This window comes from Camelus dromedarius, unplaced genomic scaffold, assembly GCF_036321535.1.
Source record: "Camelus dromedarius isolate mCamDro1 unplaced genomic scaffold, mCamDro1.pat HAP1_SCAFFOLD_41, whole genome shotgun sequence".
Classification (NCBI taxonomy): Eukaryota; Metazoa; Chordata; class Mammalia; order Artiodactyla; family Camelidae; genus Camelus; species Camelus dromedarius.
In genome coordinates, this window is record NW_026989840.1 from 741,719 (window position 1) to 759,154 (window position 17,436).

At 40.3% G+C, this 17,436-nt stretch overlaps 1 long non-coding RNA gene across 2 annotated transcripts in view; it reads right to left on the reverse strand.

Moving 5' to 3' along the window:
• Positions 1–17,436, reverse strand: part of LOC135320900 (uncharacterized) — an 86,451-nt gene that overhangs the window by 18,524 nt on the left and 50,491 nt on the right. The window contains exons 4-7 of one of the 2 annotated variants that reach the window (XR_010380246.1): positions 16,278–16,463; positions 14,336–14,395; positions 13,585–13,805; positions 7,324–7,523 (exon numbers count right to left, since the gene is read on the reverse strand). This is a non-coding gene — a long non-coding RNA (uncharacterized LOC135320900). Of the gene's footprint in view, positions 1–7,035; positions 7,524–13,584; positions 13,806–14,335; positions 14,396–16,277; positions 16,464–17,436 lie in introns of those variants that run through there. The other variant, XR_010380245.1, reaches the window with a different exon arrangement.

The following is a 17,436-nucleotide window of genomic DNA, read 5'->3' on the forward strand; positions in this document are numbered from 1 at the left end:
AAAGTCATCAATATTAAGTATAATACCTTTACTGTACCTAGGTTTAATGAAAGTCAAATAAGATTCTGTTATATCTGGTGAAGATTTGTCAAGAAAAAAATAACAGTAATGTGGTGTGGTAAAATTTTAAGTAAATTAAATGCAAATGAGATGAGAGCTTTGGGTAAATTTTTAAAATATATTTTTAAAATGTATGCTTAACATAATCTCTAAATGTTTGGTATCTTTAAATTCTAGAGTTGTGCTAAATTAAGTTAAATGATAGGATTTTATTTAATAGCTATGCCATTTTCAGATAAAATAAGATTGAAATATGAATTACTTAACATTTAACTTACTCTTACAGAGAAACTAAAGGTGTTTAGATATATTAATAAATGGTTGGTGCCACCCTGAAATAGACTCTATTTTTAAGGGAATGATCTAAGTATCCTAGGAAAGTAAGATAAATGTGTAAAGGAAGATATAAGAATGGAATTATATTTTGTTAATGAAAAATGGTGACTTTGTCCTGAAGCTGGTTATTTCTGAATGGAACAGAAAATAAGGGACACACTAATATGAGAATAGAAAGCTGTGGAAGGCTTGTGGAAGAGGTACCCTAAGGAAAGAGTTTCGTACGTTGTCGGAATTGGCTAAATTTAGAATCAACTTGGGCAAAGTAAATGAATCTTAGAAGTAAGTTGGTACAAGACTAGATTTGGTTTTCTCGCTGTTAAGAGGAAACATGTTTTTTGAAATGTTAATCCACCTTCAGCAACAGATTGTAAACCTTCTTATACCACTTAACTGATCTGTTCTGCCTTTACCTTTGACGTATTTTCTTGTTAATGAATAAGTACTGCTTTACAGTGACCTATATGTTTATCTGACCAAGTGTTCTGAAATCTTTTAAAAAGATCCCCAGATATCAATTTCTAATTAAAGTTCTTTTAATCTCCAGTTAAGTTTGGGAAGTTACAGATGGCCCCTGAAACATCCCAAAGAGAGATTTTAAAACAGTAAGTTTCAATTGGCATGTTAAATAACATGATATTGTCAAATGAATAATAAATCTTCTAAGGTTGTATTGTATGAGAAAATATTATTAATATAGATATTCTAATAATTATATGGTCTCCCTAAAATTCTGGTATATCTGAAATGTTACCAGTGATAATTCTGGGTATAGTGACCAGGTTTCTTTATCGATTATACTATAACGGTGTTTAAGCATGCTTTTAAATCTTTGTCTTTTATAGACTTTTAATTGTTTTCATCTAATGATTTTGAAAATGCTTTCTCTTCAAGGAGATTTACTGATTTCTAATAAATGTCAAACTATAGCACTGAACTAAACTGGGTAAGAAATTTTAAATATCTAATGAAAACTCTGATTAAAAGAATTAGTTATGTGGGACTAAGTAAACTGATGAATATGGTTATAATTTTTGATGTTGTTTGAACTACTACTGGCTTTTAACCTGTTTCCCAGACATAAACTCTTCCTTTTAAGCTAGTTATAAATCACAGAAATTTGATAAATTATACCTATGTAAGCAGACTTGATACAGTTATCTTTTCTCCCTATCTGATCCTTCAAGAGACTAAAAACTCTTAGGTCCCCAATGGCTCAATCAGACAAATGAGGAAGATCATCTCCTAACAGATATAAGAATCTAAAGGTATTTTAAGAATTTTAAAGAGAAAAGAAATTACCTAAATCTGTAAGGCAGAAATCAATGACAAGCCATTGACGTGGCTTTCCAGGCCTTAGCAAATCTTATTAACATTCTACCCTGAGACTCCTTATTAAAAGTTCCAACACAGCCAATTTAAAAAAGCCTATATGATCAAATAATCAGACTTGACTTGTAAAGAAATTAATCTTGATTTGGCTTTATTTGAGAAAAATGAGGGTAATTTTAGAGAGAAAAAATATTATATTTTACTGGATATTAAGTTCTAGTTTTGTTAATTGAGGTCTATATTTACTAAGACACTTCCCAGATCATTCCTTGCTTTTATGTCATATTGCTGTACAGTTTAATTTAATTATGAAAAGGATACTCTAGGTTTGTTTCCGAAGCTCAGTAATCTATCCTTGTGTAAATTTCCAATGCTCCATGACCTAAGCCAGGGGATTATACATACTGGAACATGCATGACTTAAAGAACTGTCTCCAACCTGAATGGAAAGACCTTTTATCAAGTACTCTTAACTAGACCATACACACAAAAGCTGAAGGAAACGGAATTTCGGATTCATTTCCTATCAGAAACAGCCCCTTCAGTTCACTGGCCTATAGAGCACTTGCTCACCTGAAAACAATGCCAAAATGGTGAAAAAGCTACCAGGCCAGGATGAGAAGAAGACGACATCTGAGCTCGACAGCTGACCCAAGACAACGGACCAGGCTTGTATACCAATTACTTTGACAATTTCTCCTACCTTTGATTATGAACTACTCCAAGTGTTAAGTTTATGGTAAATTACCTATGTCTAGTACTTCTGTGTTACCTTGGTGGGTTTCCCTACTCCAAGGCTCTAACTAGATAGCCCTCAGAAACGTTATTCTAAAAATAATTTATAGTTCTGTTTAGGCCACTGTTGATCTTACAACGTGGGAGAACTCACCTGGCCAATTAATACCTGCTCGGAGCCTGACCATAAATATGAACTTTCTCATAAGATCACTCAAACTCAATCAGAAATACAAGCAAAATTTTAACCCAAATATACAACTTCTCTACTATTAAATTCTTACTCGTGACTTTAAAACGTTACTAGCTATATTAGTTATATGATCTCTATTTTATTAAATTGTTGTCTGTTACATTTCCCAACGTGTAACTAGGCCTACAAGATTGATGATGGCTAAACATCCTGAAGAAATAGATAAAATTTTTAACCCTGCATAAAATAAATGTAATAGTGTGATTCTAGGTATGGTAATGAGCAACGAAGGGCAAACATTTCCTGGATCATAATAGACTAGTAAGACAGGCGATCCAGAAAACTTTTAGTATCAACAGGCCCTGAAAAAAAACCTAACACCTTGAATGGCAGCTCAGAAAATTCTTCACCTGAAATAGGAATGAGCCATCCTAGCACCGTGGGACAAAATTGGTCATGAAATGTCTCTCAAAATATAGGTCGAATTTAGGACCAAGAGGGAGCACTGTGAATGAAAATACTACAATGTGAGTGAAAATACTGCAACCATGTCAGTAAACAAAGAATGCTGAGACCAAGCCCTCAGCAGCTGCTGCCACACCCCAGCGAGGATATGCCTGAAACCCAGCCTTTCAGCCACTCACAGTGGTGCCCTCTGAGCAGACTCAGAATAAGAAAGGACAGGATACTGTCCCTAGATAGCTAGGTGCTTGCCAAAGGAATGAATTCAATAACCCATATATTTGCTTCATCCCATACATAGAAAAGCACTAAATACTTGAACTTGAGATATCTGGCTTTCTTTAGATAACAAGCAATCTTTTATTGTTCCAAGTACCTGGTCTTTGTTGTAAAGCTCCTATTTATCCAAGCTCCTCCCCTACCTCTTGGGAGCAGTCCCTCAGAGATCTGAGAGGCTGTCATCCAGGCTCGAGCCCTCCCGCCAAATAAAACATAACTCTTAAATTTTAGGCTGAACGATTATTTCAATGAAGTCCCAGAATAGACACAACTCATCAATTCTGTAATGGAACACACTGAATCAGGAACCAAAAGCATGTTCTAGTCCCGAAAAACTACGGTTTCCTCTTTCTTCCTGTCATTATACAATCCCACCAGAACTCATTAATTTGCTGTCTGCACGCTTGGCAACCAAACTCAGAGAAGATTCAACTTAACAGAGCTCCATGCTGGGGAGAAACCCCCGCAGAAGCACAGCGGTCGGCCTGCCCTCCCGCACGCTCTGCTGACCCCTAGTGTCCTCCGTGGAGACCAGGCCAACAGAACTGCTCCAAACAGCTACAAAGTCCCACAGATTAAATAAAAGCATTTTATTTTATACTATATGTTATGTATATACTCATCTCTGAAAACAGCTTTGCCAGAAGCCCAAATCTTCAACATTAATCTGCAAAGGCAAATCCGGTCCCCAAGGGAAAACAAGTTTTAAGATGATGCTATGGCCTCCAAAGTCCTCTCCAGGACCATCAACCAAACTGCCTGCAGGCCTGCAGCTGCAGGCGGCTACATGTCTGCTTTTAAAGCAACCCCTTCCTGCCCTTGGGCACTACAATGTCCCTCTACGCCCTCCCTTCTCAGGTTAAGAGCAGCTGCTGCAGAACCTTGCAGGGCAGCACTGACAGGACTGGACAAAAGGATCAGAGCTAAACTAAGCCTTCTGATGACACGAGCTGTGTCACTTTACAGATGAAGATATATATAGAGAGGGGTGGGGTGATATTGCTCAAAGTCACACAGCTAATAAGTGGCAAAGTCCATACCTCTGCTCCTCCCTCTGGCGTGATGCCCCAGCTGGGACGCCCACAGGGTTATCTCGTGCCTGCCTGACCAGTCCTTTACTGTCACTCATAACCCACAACACGGTCTGACCCTAGCCTGCCTTTTCAGCATCTTTTCCTTCCAATCTCGCAGGAACAAGGCTGCTTGGGCCACTTTATGACTTCCGGCTTCCCAAAACCTCCATGCTCAGGCTGGTCTTGCCTGTGCATCCTTCCCCATGCTCAGAGGCACTTCTTCCCCTGCAGGAGGACTTTTCCACTCTCCGCAGGGACACCCCCTCAGGGGAGCCCTCTTCTTGCCCTCAGAATGGCAGGTGTCCCAGGCCACATCCCGAGCTGCCCCATTAGGTCTGCGGGTGCTCAGGTCTGCTAGTCAGACCAGCAGCCTCAGAGCCAGGAATTATGCCCGGGTCACCCTGCAAACCTACTGCCCACCTCACAGCCCCCAGCCAGCAGGCTACCTGGAAGTCACAGCAAGTGCCCCACCCAATCCAGAAGTCTCTTCATTTGCCGGCACCGCTGATGACTTGTCTCCAACCTTTGGTCAGTTTTGCAAAAAAGAGCACCTTCCACAGTGAACAGTGTGTTTTCGCTTCAGCTCCCATCCTTACTGCAAACGTCAAGGGAAACCAAAAGGCCTTTTCTCAACACTTTTCTGATGACACCCTTCCACCCACTATACTCATATGCTCAAGAAAATTGGGTCCACGTGATTTTGTTTCCCTTACGCTAAGTGGCTCAACACACTGTGTGATTTTTTTTTCCTTTTTTGAGGGTATTTGTACTCAGTTTCTCGGCTTTAATCTGTTTTTGTCTCTCTCTTCAGTATCCCAAGCAGTTACCACTTCTTAGCCACTTCAGCAGCCTCCCTCCCAACATCTAGTCTAGGAAATGAGCTGTGATGAGGGGCCTGGAGGCAGTCACAGAAGAAGCAACTAAGGGACAGAGAGGGGACATAGTTTGCCCAAGGTGATCAGCCTCAACCCCCAACAGTGTGTTTCACGTCCCTCTGTTTAACTCTTATGCTAAACAAGCTAACTTTTTGTAGATTATGGTTATAAACAGATGAGGTATCAAAATACATACAAGGACACACATCAACTCTAAGATGTTCATTAACTTCACTATTTTGTTTCTATTTTTTTTATTTCTATTAAAAAATAATTAAGAACCTCTGCAGTCAATATAGAAAAATGTTACTGGGTTTTAATCCAGAATATAGAGGTGTTGTGTGTCATTACTCATACTTATTTGTATGTTCACAAGACAAAATGATTTGAAGGTCTCTCTCCCCTCCTCCTACTCAGTACCTGCTCTCACCAGATCTCCCAGTCCACACATCTAACAGCCTTTCACTTCACCCACAGCTGAATTCATCAGTTTTCCCCCAGAGCTCCCTCTGCAGCTTTCCCTCCTCAGAGCACAGCAGGACCATCACTTACCTCATTAATCCACCCAGAAACCTGGGCCTTCCTCCATCCTACCTTCACAGACAGCATTCATCCTTTCATTTTTACCATCTAAACATGCCTTCAATCTGTTCGCTTTTACCCACTGACCGTCCCACCGCTCAAGTGGAAGCCACCAACACTGCACACCTGGACTCACGAGTCTCCCAAGTGTCCCCACAGCCGCTCTCACGTACTTGAGACAAAAGGGATTGTGCCACTCCCGCGGTTTTAGGACTCTTTTCAAACCCACTCTTCTTAGAAGAAACTCCCAGTTCTTCACCTGGTAAAGATCTTTGCCATCAAATTGTCAGCTCAGGGAGGGCAGGACACGCCCTCTCCCCTCGGCCCCTCCCTCTGGCAGAGCATCAGCTTGGGAGGACCTGCTGAGCTACACCAGCCTGTATTCTAACCCTGGTCTTGAGTTCTTAGCAAACTGCTTCACTTATCCATACAAACCCAAGGTAGATTAGAAAGATTTTAGATGTTGAGCTAGACTATTGATTTGGGGATTTTGCACTAGCAACCTGCAAGTACATGTTCTAATGATTCTGTCTTCTTAAAACCACACCCAGATTTAAGGAGTATTTGTGGAATGTCTTCGGAGTAAAAGGGACTGTACTTTAACAGACTATATGTTTTATAACATGAACAACCCTGACAGGGTCACAAATGGAACCACCTCACAAGTGACAGAAGACAGGTGAGAGGCACAAAGCAACAGGTCACAGAGATGGTAAGAGCAATGTTGTTTCTCCAACCCCCCAAAAATTTTTTGAAAGAACCGAAAACTCTGAATTTTGAAAGTAAAACACTATCATATAAAGAAATAAAATAAATAATCCTCTTCATCAGTGTTTCAAGATCTGACTGCAGAATTTTTAGCATGCCATACTGAATCCTAGCACAGAAAAATCAGATGGACTAGTGGTGAGTAAGTTCCAGGGAAACGGCAGCAATTCCTCCACTTGTAAGAGGACACACACTCAATTGTCGAAGGTGATTTTAAACCACATTCTGGAGAAATTCAGAAGATTCAGGCACCGATTCTAGATGGTGATGACACGGAAGGACGGGTTGGATGCATGCTTCTAACTGAGTCACCGGCATTCTTACACTGCAGGGGGAAATGGAGGCTCTCAGTTATGAGCAGAGATGTTCCTGTCATTTCTCCCAGGCCGTGCCTCGGGGACTCAGTGTCCTGCAGCAGCCTGGCCCCAGGCGAGGACCCGCAGCGTGGCCCACTCAACCAGGAGGGGCACTGTGCTTGAGAAAGCCCATCCCCGATGGGAGAAAGAGGGGCTGGTGGGGTTGTGTGTAACTATAAATGATCATAGAAATACACCTGCATACATTCATTTGATACAATTAATATTAGCAGGCTATTTAACAAAATTTCAATTGTCAGTGTTAATTTTACCATTCCTTTCCTCTTGTCCCCTGCACTCTGAGACAGGCTTAGGCTCTCTCACACCTGCAGCTCTGATGCAATAGTTGTGAAGTCATTTTACTTTGCTGCAAGTGTCCTCGCTCCCCGTGTCGCTGTGACTGTCGTCTCTTAACAGAGTCAGATGTCTTCCTGGATCTCTCCCTGAGTTCCTTGCTCCTGCTTCTCAGATCCTGAGATAAAGAACAGGTGAAGACACATGACTAGAAAAGGCACTGTGGACTTGACCAAAGTCCTCAGTGACCCCCTAGGTGAGTGCTGCCCACCCCTTACCTTCAATTCTCAACGTTCTGCCCAGGGTGACATCCAGACAGGAAAGAGTCTTGGGCCCAATTAAAAGCTGTGAGGCTTGGGTGCAGGGAAAGGTGCAGGAGCTAGTTCTGGAGCCGGGCCCCTCCCCACCTCTGCTACTCTCTCCCCCGAGGCCCCGCCCCCAAGCCCCCAGGCTCCCTGATCTTCTGTCCTTCTCTTCTACACTACTCCAAGCCCTTTCCCCTTCCTTTAGTCCCTGATTATCCCCAGCTGGAGTGATTTTTTCATCACAGCATCTAAAAAAATTTCCTACAGCTGAAAAAGAAGTCTCCAGAGGTCAATGCCCACATGGTGGTTCCTGAAGAGAGCCCCTGGTTAGGGGGACTCTCACCAACACTCACAGGGCATCAGACATGTTGCAGGGTCGACCACCCCCAACAAGAATTTGCTGTGACCCCTATGCCCGCACAGCATCCCTGTTCACAAAACTTTAGTTGGGCCACTTATCCGTTATTAAGAAGCAAAAGTAAAAAAATTGCTCATGTTTCTTACTAAAATTATCTATGAGGTGGAAAAAGAAATTGTAATAGAAAAGAACAAATTTGACTCCATGTTAGATGTGTTCGTTTGTCTTTAAGCCTGTACCCTGTTTTCTAGGCTAAGACTTGTTATCTCTGCACCTTTTGTAAAAGAAAGTTGCCTTTAGCCTGGAATATCCAGGAGGGCCTATTCTGCGGGCTCTGATCTTTAAGGATGTTAGCTCTTCTACACTTATGTAGAGATGGCAAGTTGCAAAATAAAGAATAAACTTTGTTTTTTTGAGGTTTTACAGGGGTGCCATGATTTGACCCACATGGACAGCTGCAAGAACAAAGGATTCCAAGGAAATCAATTCGTACAGCAAGAAGTTTGCAACAACCAACCACACCCCCACCACTTTTTAGTATAAAAGGAGACTGAATTCTGACTTGGGGAAGAGAGTTCTCCTGGATATCAGTATGCCATCTTCTGAGTCTGCCAGCTTTTCAAATAAAGTCACTATTCCTTACTCCAAAAGCTCCTCTCCCGATTTATTGGCCTGTCATGCAGCAAGCAGAACGAGTTTGGACTTGGTAAATAAATGACTGCATTAGAGGTAGTATGTCTCCACTGTTTCCTCATTTCCAGTATGTCACAACCAATCAATTTTATATGCTGTTTAACAACACGACCAAAAAACCTATTATACGGAATTGATTCCATGGAAATAAAATTATTTCTTCTCCTTCAAAACTTTGTTCTTTTCTATTTTATTTTGTTTTGATTATTGAAAAGAAAATAAAAGTCAAATCATTTTATTTCACCTATTTTTTATAGCTACATATTGTAAATACTACAAAGATATTTAAATTGCAATAAAAATTGTTCATATATTAGTATAAAGATATATACACAATCAAAGCAGAGTAGGAAAGGAGTGGATATTTACTAAAAATCCACTGCACATCCAGTCTTTTACAAGCATATTCTGGAATATAAGCTCTATTATCCAGGGGTCCACCACCCCCATTCTCACTGCCGAGTCCCAGAGTAATCAACCTCCAAGGCACCAGCATAGAACCACGCGATCACTATTTTAGGTATAAATGAGGGAATTAGCTCTTTCAATTCTAAAACAGAAACCTTAAAATAAATACTGAACTTATTTACAAAGAAAATTGGACACAAAAAAGTAGTTTCTCCCCCAAGTCACAAAGATAATTACTGGTAAAGGCAATATTTGAACTCATCTGCCTGATTCTAAAAACTAAGGTGGAAATCCCCTTCGACTGTGGAGGTCCAGCAGCACAGCCTATCACCCTATCTTTGTTCAGATCTAGCTTTAGACAGCCTGAGACAGCACCCCATTCCTATGGAACTCGAGGGCAAACGATAACAATAAGGATTTTATATTCAGTAGTTTCTTAGGTCTCATTTATATAAAGTGTCAGCAGGTCAGCAGAAAACTCTGGGAAATATGAGTGGGTCCAGAGCTTTTTGCTGATAAGAAACAATCTATCAGGACAGAGTGACCTTCCCATGAGAGGCCTCCTGGACATAAACTAAAGGCAGCTGAGCAATGAAAACTAGCAAGACCATGGAACTCAAGCAAGAAAGATCCCTGCCATCCCCCACCCAGTTGCCTCTTCACCCACATGGACAAGATGGCAGAAGACCCAGGTTCTTGTCCAAGTTACACCATCATGGATTCTCACCCATAAAAATTTATGACTCTATGCTGTCTTAAGCCATTTCCAACTCAAATATGATGACACCAATATCTCAGCAGAATGTCTATGTCTTCACTTTCTCTCTTCTATTAGGATACTATATCTATGGCCAAAAAGCAGAAATCCAATTAAAAACAACATGCACGAAGGCTGGTGAAAGTCTGCCTAAGAGACTTTGTTCTCACGCTCAGTGAATGAAAACTCAGAAAAAGTGTTCCTTCTCCCTCTGCAAGTGGGAGGTAGCCTGATTGTGTGTGTGTTTGTGTGCACGTGTGTGTGTGTGTGTAAATCAAATACAATGCATTCTGGGATGTGTACAGATTTTTTTTATGTTACTGTCATTTCATGAGGATGAGCCAACCTTTAAAGTAACTTGAATCTAGTGTTCTGAGAGAGTCCCAGGATCTTTAGATGGAGGAGGGGAAAGGGGAAAGGAAAGGAGGAAAGAAGTAAATGAAGCAAAGGAGTAAGAATACTACTAGGGAAAGGCAAGACTTTAATTTTGTTCCTACTTGCATCACACACAAATTAGGGACTGACTTTCCCCTATGTCTCGTCAAGCACTGAGTTGCAGAAGAAGAGGCGATAGCCCATTTCTCACTGAGATTGTGACTGTACATGGCATCTTATAGACACAAATTATTTACCCTGATCAAACACTCTAGCAGCAGGCCGTAATTCTCCTGTTTTGAGAGACAAGAAAACAGGAGTTCAAAGAGGATGTATAACTTGAGAAAAGTCAGAGGACCAGTAAACTAAAGAGGATGAATTCAAACTCAGATCTGAATGGAGAGTCTGATCTTCCCACTCCCAGGGCTGGAAAATCCTTAACAGACAGGCTTCCCAGCTCCCTGCATTGTTCCTGGCACCAAGCATTTCCCATGGCGATGGTCTCCTGTTCTCACAGACACAGTGCTCTGTGCAGCCAATAACCTCCATTCGACCTTGATCATATACCTGCCTCACTCACCAGGCTTCTCCATACAGACAGGAAAGCTGGCTTTCAAGTGCGTACAAAGCCACCCCTGGTCTTACCTGGGCTCTTCAGTGGCTTTTCCAGCATAAAGGCAGCCATGAAAGTGCTCACAGTTTGTACATGAGCCACACTACCTCTCTCCATCTGTCTCCCCACCTATACTACTTAGCTATGACCATTTTGAGAATCTTGGAAACAAATTTTTAAAAACAGAAAAGAAAGTATTCTGTAACAAGTACTTAATACCTACAATTTTAAATGACAAGTTACAAAGTGATTATTTACAAATTGAATCTGCCTTCCTAGGTGTCAGTTTTAACAGTTAAAATATATAATAGCAAAAATTCTCACTTACAAAATTAACAAAAACATCAACAATAATCTGGAATAAACTCAAAAACAATTCCCATGTTGTACATGGAGAAACACAGGACTGTACTGAGGGGTAAAGTAAGAAGTGTGAATGCAGAGACATCAACATATTGTATGGAGGAAAGCAGTTTTGTAAAGATGAACGTTCTCTTAAAGATAATTCAAAACTTACTTAAAAATCCCATGACAGCTCTTATCTGTTTTTTTTTTAACTTGAGCAAAATATTTTGGAACTCTTCAGGAATAATAAAGTCATAATACTAGACAAGAAAATTGGGGATGGAAAAAAGAATAAAAAAATCGCACTGTCATATATTAAATAAATTTTTACAATATGTAAGATATAGCACTGGAGTAAGAAAGTAAGACTGACAGAAATAAACCATGAGCTCAAAAAGAGACTCTAGTGTACATAAATATTTTTTACAGGTGGGATTTCAAATCAAAGAGCAAAGTATGAATTCAATAATTGTCTTGGGACAATCAGAGAATCACCTGGAAAAACCAAATTCTATTCCAGTCATAATGACCACAAGAAAAATTACAGATAGTGATGTAAATATTAGAAAGTACTAATAACAGCAAATACAACTCTTTGCTCATAGTACTTCAACTTCTCCTCACTATAACAAGTAGTATTATCATCTCCATCATAGAGATTAAAAAATCCTACAGAGGAGATATATACCATTATAAGAAAGTATTTCTAAGAATACTATCAAGGATAAAACCCAAAAAGAAGACATTTACTGTCTTAAGATTATTTTTGGCCACAACAAAAATAAACCTACTGAACAAAATGAAAGGCAAGAAATGACAAGAAAAAGCTCTGTGATACATGTTAATGAAGACAAGGGGTTAATGTTCATAACATACAAAGAGCTGTCACAAAGCAACAAGAAGCTCCCTCACTTAAATGTGTGCAAAGGACAAAAGGGATCATTCACCTTTTAAAAGTCAGATGGCTAATGAGTGAAAAATGCTCAATACCTCACTAGTCATCAAGTGCAAACTAAAACAATGAAAAAGCAATTTTGCTCATCATATTGGCAAATGTTTTTAAAAAATATTCTAGGTAGTGTCCATCTTTGAGAGAACAAACTGAGCGATCTTTTTGGAGGACGACGTGTCAATGGATATGTAAACTCTGAAAAATGTGTGTACACACAGACTGAACTCCATTTTAGGAATCGTTTCGTTTAGAAAAAAAATCAGTTCAAAAAGATGTACTCATCAGAGCATTTACACAGCACTTTTTACAATGGTGGGAAGAAAAGCTGAAGTGAAATCATATCCAGCGATAGAGAATTGGTTACATAAGTTATTCTACATCTTTTCATTCCCCGCAGGAGAAGGAATTTCTAGAGTCACTTGAAAGGAGCCTGTGATGTATGTAATTGTCACATCCAGGGACTAAATTTCCAGAAACCTTAACTAAAGGAATACTCATACAAGATCACAGGAATATTTGTACAAGAAGGACGCCAGTCAAACACCCTTTCTGACAGTGGAAAATGGAGAAAACTTAAGTATCCACCATCAAGACAATGATGCGGTAAATCAAGGCGAGCTGTGGGCACTAAGGGGCAGGCGTTTTGGTGTGGTCCAAGGCCTTGTCCACAGTACTCTCCCACCAAAGGTGTCCTTACACAAGAGACCAAATCTACTGCACATCAGGAGACCCCTCTACTCTATCTGAAAGGACCGGGTGAGTCTGGAGTGGGAGGACGTCTATGATATACACCTCAGTGAATAAACCGAGCTGCACAAAACATATAGTATGGCCTTATTTTTCAATAAAGCATATATACACACACATATACATAGATTTCTCATATACATGTATGTATGTGTATATATATATGACAGGCATAAAGGTCATGAAATATATACACCACATTGTCAGCAGTTTTTACTCTCAGGAAAAAAAGGGGAAGGGATGTAGGGGTCTTTCGGTACCACCACAGTTCTCTTTTCAGTATTTCAGTTAAATATACTTGGAATTTAAAAGTTTATTTAAGTCCGAAGTAAAATGGACGATGCCTCCACAAGACAGAATGCTATACTGGTCATTAAAAATCATGCCAGGGGAGAGAGAATACTGTAGAAAAACATGTAATAAGCCGAATGGAAAATGGAGGTCTCCACAAAGTAAACAGGCACAGAGTGCTCGCTGGTTTTTATGACAGACGTAATACACACTGATGAAAAGAACAGAAAATAGATGTTAAAGTGTTAATTATTATCTCTGAGTAGTGGGACCAGGATAGACACTTTTGTCCCATTTTTCAGACTTATTATATTAAATAAACATTATTTTTCATCTGAAAAAAGCATTTTTAGATGTCTAGTACCACACATTGAAAAAATTACACTAGTACTTACAGAAATAACTAGGAGACACGGCAGCAGCGTCACACAGTGTAGAACGGGCGATCCTGATTAACATCGTGCAGTTACATAAGGACCCACAAAGTGAGAGCACCTGCTGTCATAGGGCGTAGCCCCCTTCTATTTGTCAGTTGTGTCTTCAGGGCTGAGGCAGTTCTGAGCACGGCCAGTGTCAGTGCTGGTGTCTGGATGGATGCCACTGGAGGTGAGGGCACCTGCAAGCCGAGAGGAAGAACAGAAATCATCCTCTGCTTTTTCTGTCTTGTTACTTTGTTACTTTTGAAGAGAGGTGTAAATAAGATAAACTAAATCTTCCCTACTAAAATTTCAGTAATGAAACCGTTTTTAAAGTGTTCACAACTTATAATCTGCCTATAACTGTCTTTTCAACAAAGCATCATATTTCTTAAATGTTAATTAACTCAGTTAATTAACTACCTGTTGAAACCTATTAAAGAACATGAAATGCACTATGTAAAATCACCACGCCTGCAGTGACTGGCACAGCTGTCTTGATAGCAGTGCAGTCAGCCCCCACCATCCCGTGGCCCTGAGCTCCTGATGCTGCTAAGAGAGCATGCTGCCACCTCAGATGGAGAGAAACGGTGAAAGCGTTTTCTGAAATCTACAGCACTGACAAAACATAACTGACATATCCCAGGCTCCTTTGAGGCTGTCATTTTCTGTTTCTGGCCTACACCCGTCAATGAGCAGAACCACCCCATTCCCGAGCCATGGGACTCACGTGGGAAGCAGTTTTGGAGAAATTTCCAGGTATAGAATGTAACCAACTATACATAGAACTCTGAAAAAAGAAAAGATGCAATACTCTGATTTTGGAAGAAACTCAACATATTCTCCTAAGCCTTAGTAGCTGGAAAGGCTGGGCATCTCCTAAGCCACTTATTTATTTCACAGCCAGTGAGCATCTCCCACAAACCCTGTTTCCCTGTGTCTGCTGGGAGCCTCAGGCACACTGTTGCTGTCGATCTTATAAGTCACAGGGCTGAGGCGCGTGTCTCACGCCTGCAACTCTCACACAGGCTCGCCTCCTAGCCTCACTGTCTGAACTTGGCCCCATTTTCTCACCTGTTAATTTGGTATCTGTTCTTCTGTAAGCTGCCTGAAATGCTTTTTGGAACAAGTCAGAAGAATCAGTGGGTAGAGTAATGGACAGATGGACAGGTGAGAGTTGGGGAGACAGAGTGACTCCAAGAAAAGGGGAACAAAGAAAATTTCCTATGCAGAACCCTCTTCTAGTCAGGGAAGAAAACCACCACGGAGAAGTGTGAAGAGGCAGGTGGCTTAGGACTGTTTCCTGGATTCCATGAAAAGTCACACCAAGAGATGAGAGGGTAGAACTATAAATAATAAAAGAAAAAAGCATGCATGCTTGAAAAATATATCTACAATATGTACTTTCTAAAGAATAGATTCAAATCAGCACGGCCCAATAACACAATCCTTGGGTATTTACAGAAGTGAGAATCCCATCTCCAAACCACAAGGCATCCCTTCGGAGCACTAAGAGTCTACACGGGACGGTCATAAAGCTGTCACCGCAAAAGCGATGCTATCCTGCCCTTACGAGGAATGAGCAGCTGTGCTCGGGCTGCCGACGCGCGCCATTTACACCCCACAGCACCTCTACGGGAGAGGGCCGCCTAGCGAGCCCCATCTCTGCAGGACAGAAAACAAGTCCGGGAGAGGCTAAGCCGACCTAACAGTTCTCCATCTCACAGGACTGGTCACTCCAGAGCAGGACTCGAACTCGGACCCACGTTTGTAACCGCAGTACTACCGTGATTTGTGTGCTTTTTGTGTGTATAATACATTTGTTTCCGGCATGAAAGGATATTTAACAAATGTTCGGTTGTCTTGTCTATCTCATTAGCTCACAATCTTTATATTTTTGAATTGTACTCTTTTCCCCTGGAGAAAGGAACGGAAAGAGCGGGGGTCAGAATGAGATGGGGCTCCATTCTTTATCTGTTACCTCATCTCATCCAGTCCCCAACCAGGGAGAAGGAGCAAATGTTCTCTTCATCTTTAAAGAGAGAGCTCCACTGATGGTGACTTACTCAACTCCAAAACCAAGTCTGGGAGAAGGGCACAGACAGCAACCAGAGAAGTATCACCCGTAGGAAGGAGAAAAGAGCTCAGGGGAGGGCTCAGGGGGTCAGCCTGATTTAATTTCAATGGATAATATAATACCACAGACTAAAAATACATGCAGTGAATTTGCTATTTCTTGACATCTAGCAAGTTTTCATAGCCCGCATGAAACATTATCGTGAACTAGTTAAAGGAAGAGTACACACTCAGGGAAAATCAATGCCACAGGCAGGCTGAAACCCAGGCTGGAGGAAAGGAAGAGAAAAGGCATAGTTAAGAAGAGGGGAAAGTCTGGGAAAAAGACATCATCACAAGGACTCTCCAGCATCATCCAGCTATCATATAATCATTCATTCAAGAGAGAGTTACTTAGGTCCTATTTTGTGCAAGATTTTACACAGGGCAAAGCAAGAGTGCAGCGTCCATGGTGGCAGCAAGTGGCGGGGCTATAATACAATTCTGATCCTGGTACCTTGCACACTTGTACTCAGTATAAAGGCAAAAAAATAAGGTAAAATAATACTATGTAAACTCTACGCATTGTTGAAAAAAATTAAAGAAGACCTAAATACCTGTACAGACACACCACGCACATTCCTGGATCACATGACAACGCTCTTGGGATGGCAGTGCTCCCCAGAGCGATCTGTATACTCAACGTGGTCTCGATCACAATCCCAGCGGGCTCCTCTGCAGTAACTGACTAGCTGCTGCTACTATTCATATGGGAATTCGAGGGACTCAGTAACCAAAACGTACTTGAAAAAAAGAAAAAAATGAGAGGACTTGTAATTCTCAATTTCAAACCTTACAACTGTATCTCCAGGTGAGATTAGAGGCCATTTTTAAGTTATTACTGGGTTTATCCTTATTTTCAAAATTTTCTACAATGAATATACCTGTTAGAATAAGAAAAATAAAAAGTAAGGTATCTTGTAAAACATGCACAGTGATTCATTCATTGGGAAAAAAATTATTTTAACTATAAAGAGGTAAATATCTAGTGAAAAAGGACTACTTAAAAACAAGTGTGCATTTACAATTTTCATAAATTGAAAACTGAAAAGCACAAAAACATCAAGTTTCTAGGGAGACTAGTGAAACATATTAATAGTTATTTTCAAAAATTCTAATTGAACAATGAAAACTCAAGAAAGGGAAAATTGTGATTGACACCCAAGTGCAAACACATGGAGAGCAAACGCCTAGAAATCACAGTTCCTTTAAATCTGCTTCTAACTCAATAGGAGAGGAAATTCCTCACTTAGGGGACAGTGGAATCCCATACATAAGACAGGATACACAGTACAAACTGCAGTAGTATCGGGAGTGAATTTCTTAGAATTCTAATGTTACAACATTGCTGAAAAACTATAAAAACACTGACAGACAGATTAAAACACACAGTCATATATATTATATAGAAACATATGAAGTCTGCTCCCATGTTGCATAGAAATACAAACATATTTGTTCATTTATAGGCACTGATTACTTTATCCCAGATAGAATATTTCAACTAAAACAAAAAATCAATAATACACTCCTCTTGTCAAATCTACTTGATAAGTTACTCTGCTATGTAACCATAATGTGTTTAAGATAGATCTAAAATTAGTGAAAAATCTTTGTATGGTTTCTTGAATTGTTCTCAAAATTCCAAGCTTAATTTTAAAATAGATCTGAGCAGTATTTCTATATTATCTTTTCCCTTGTGAAATGAACAACACA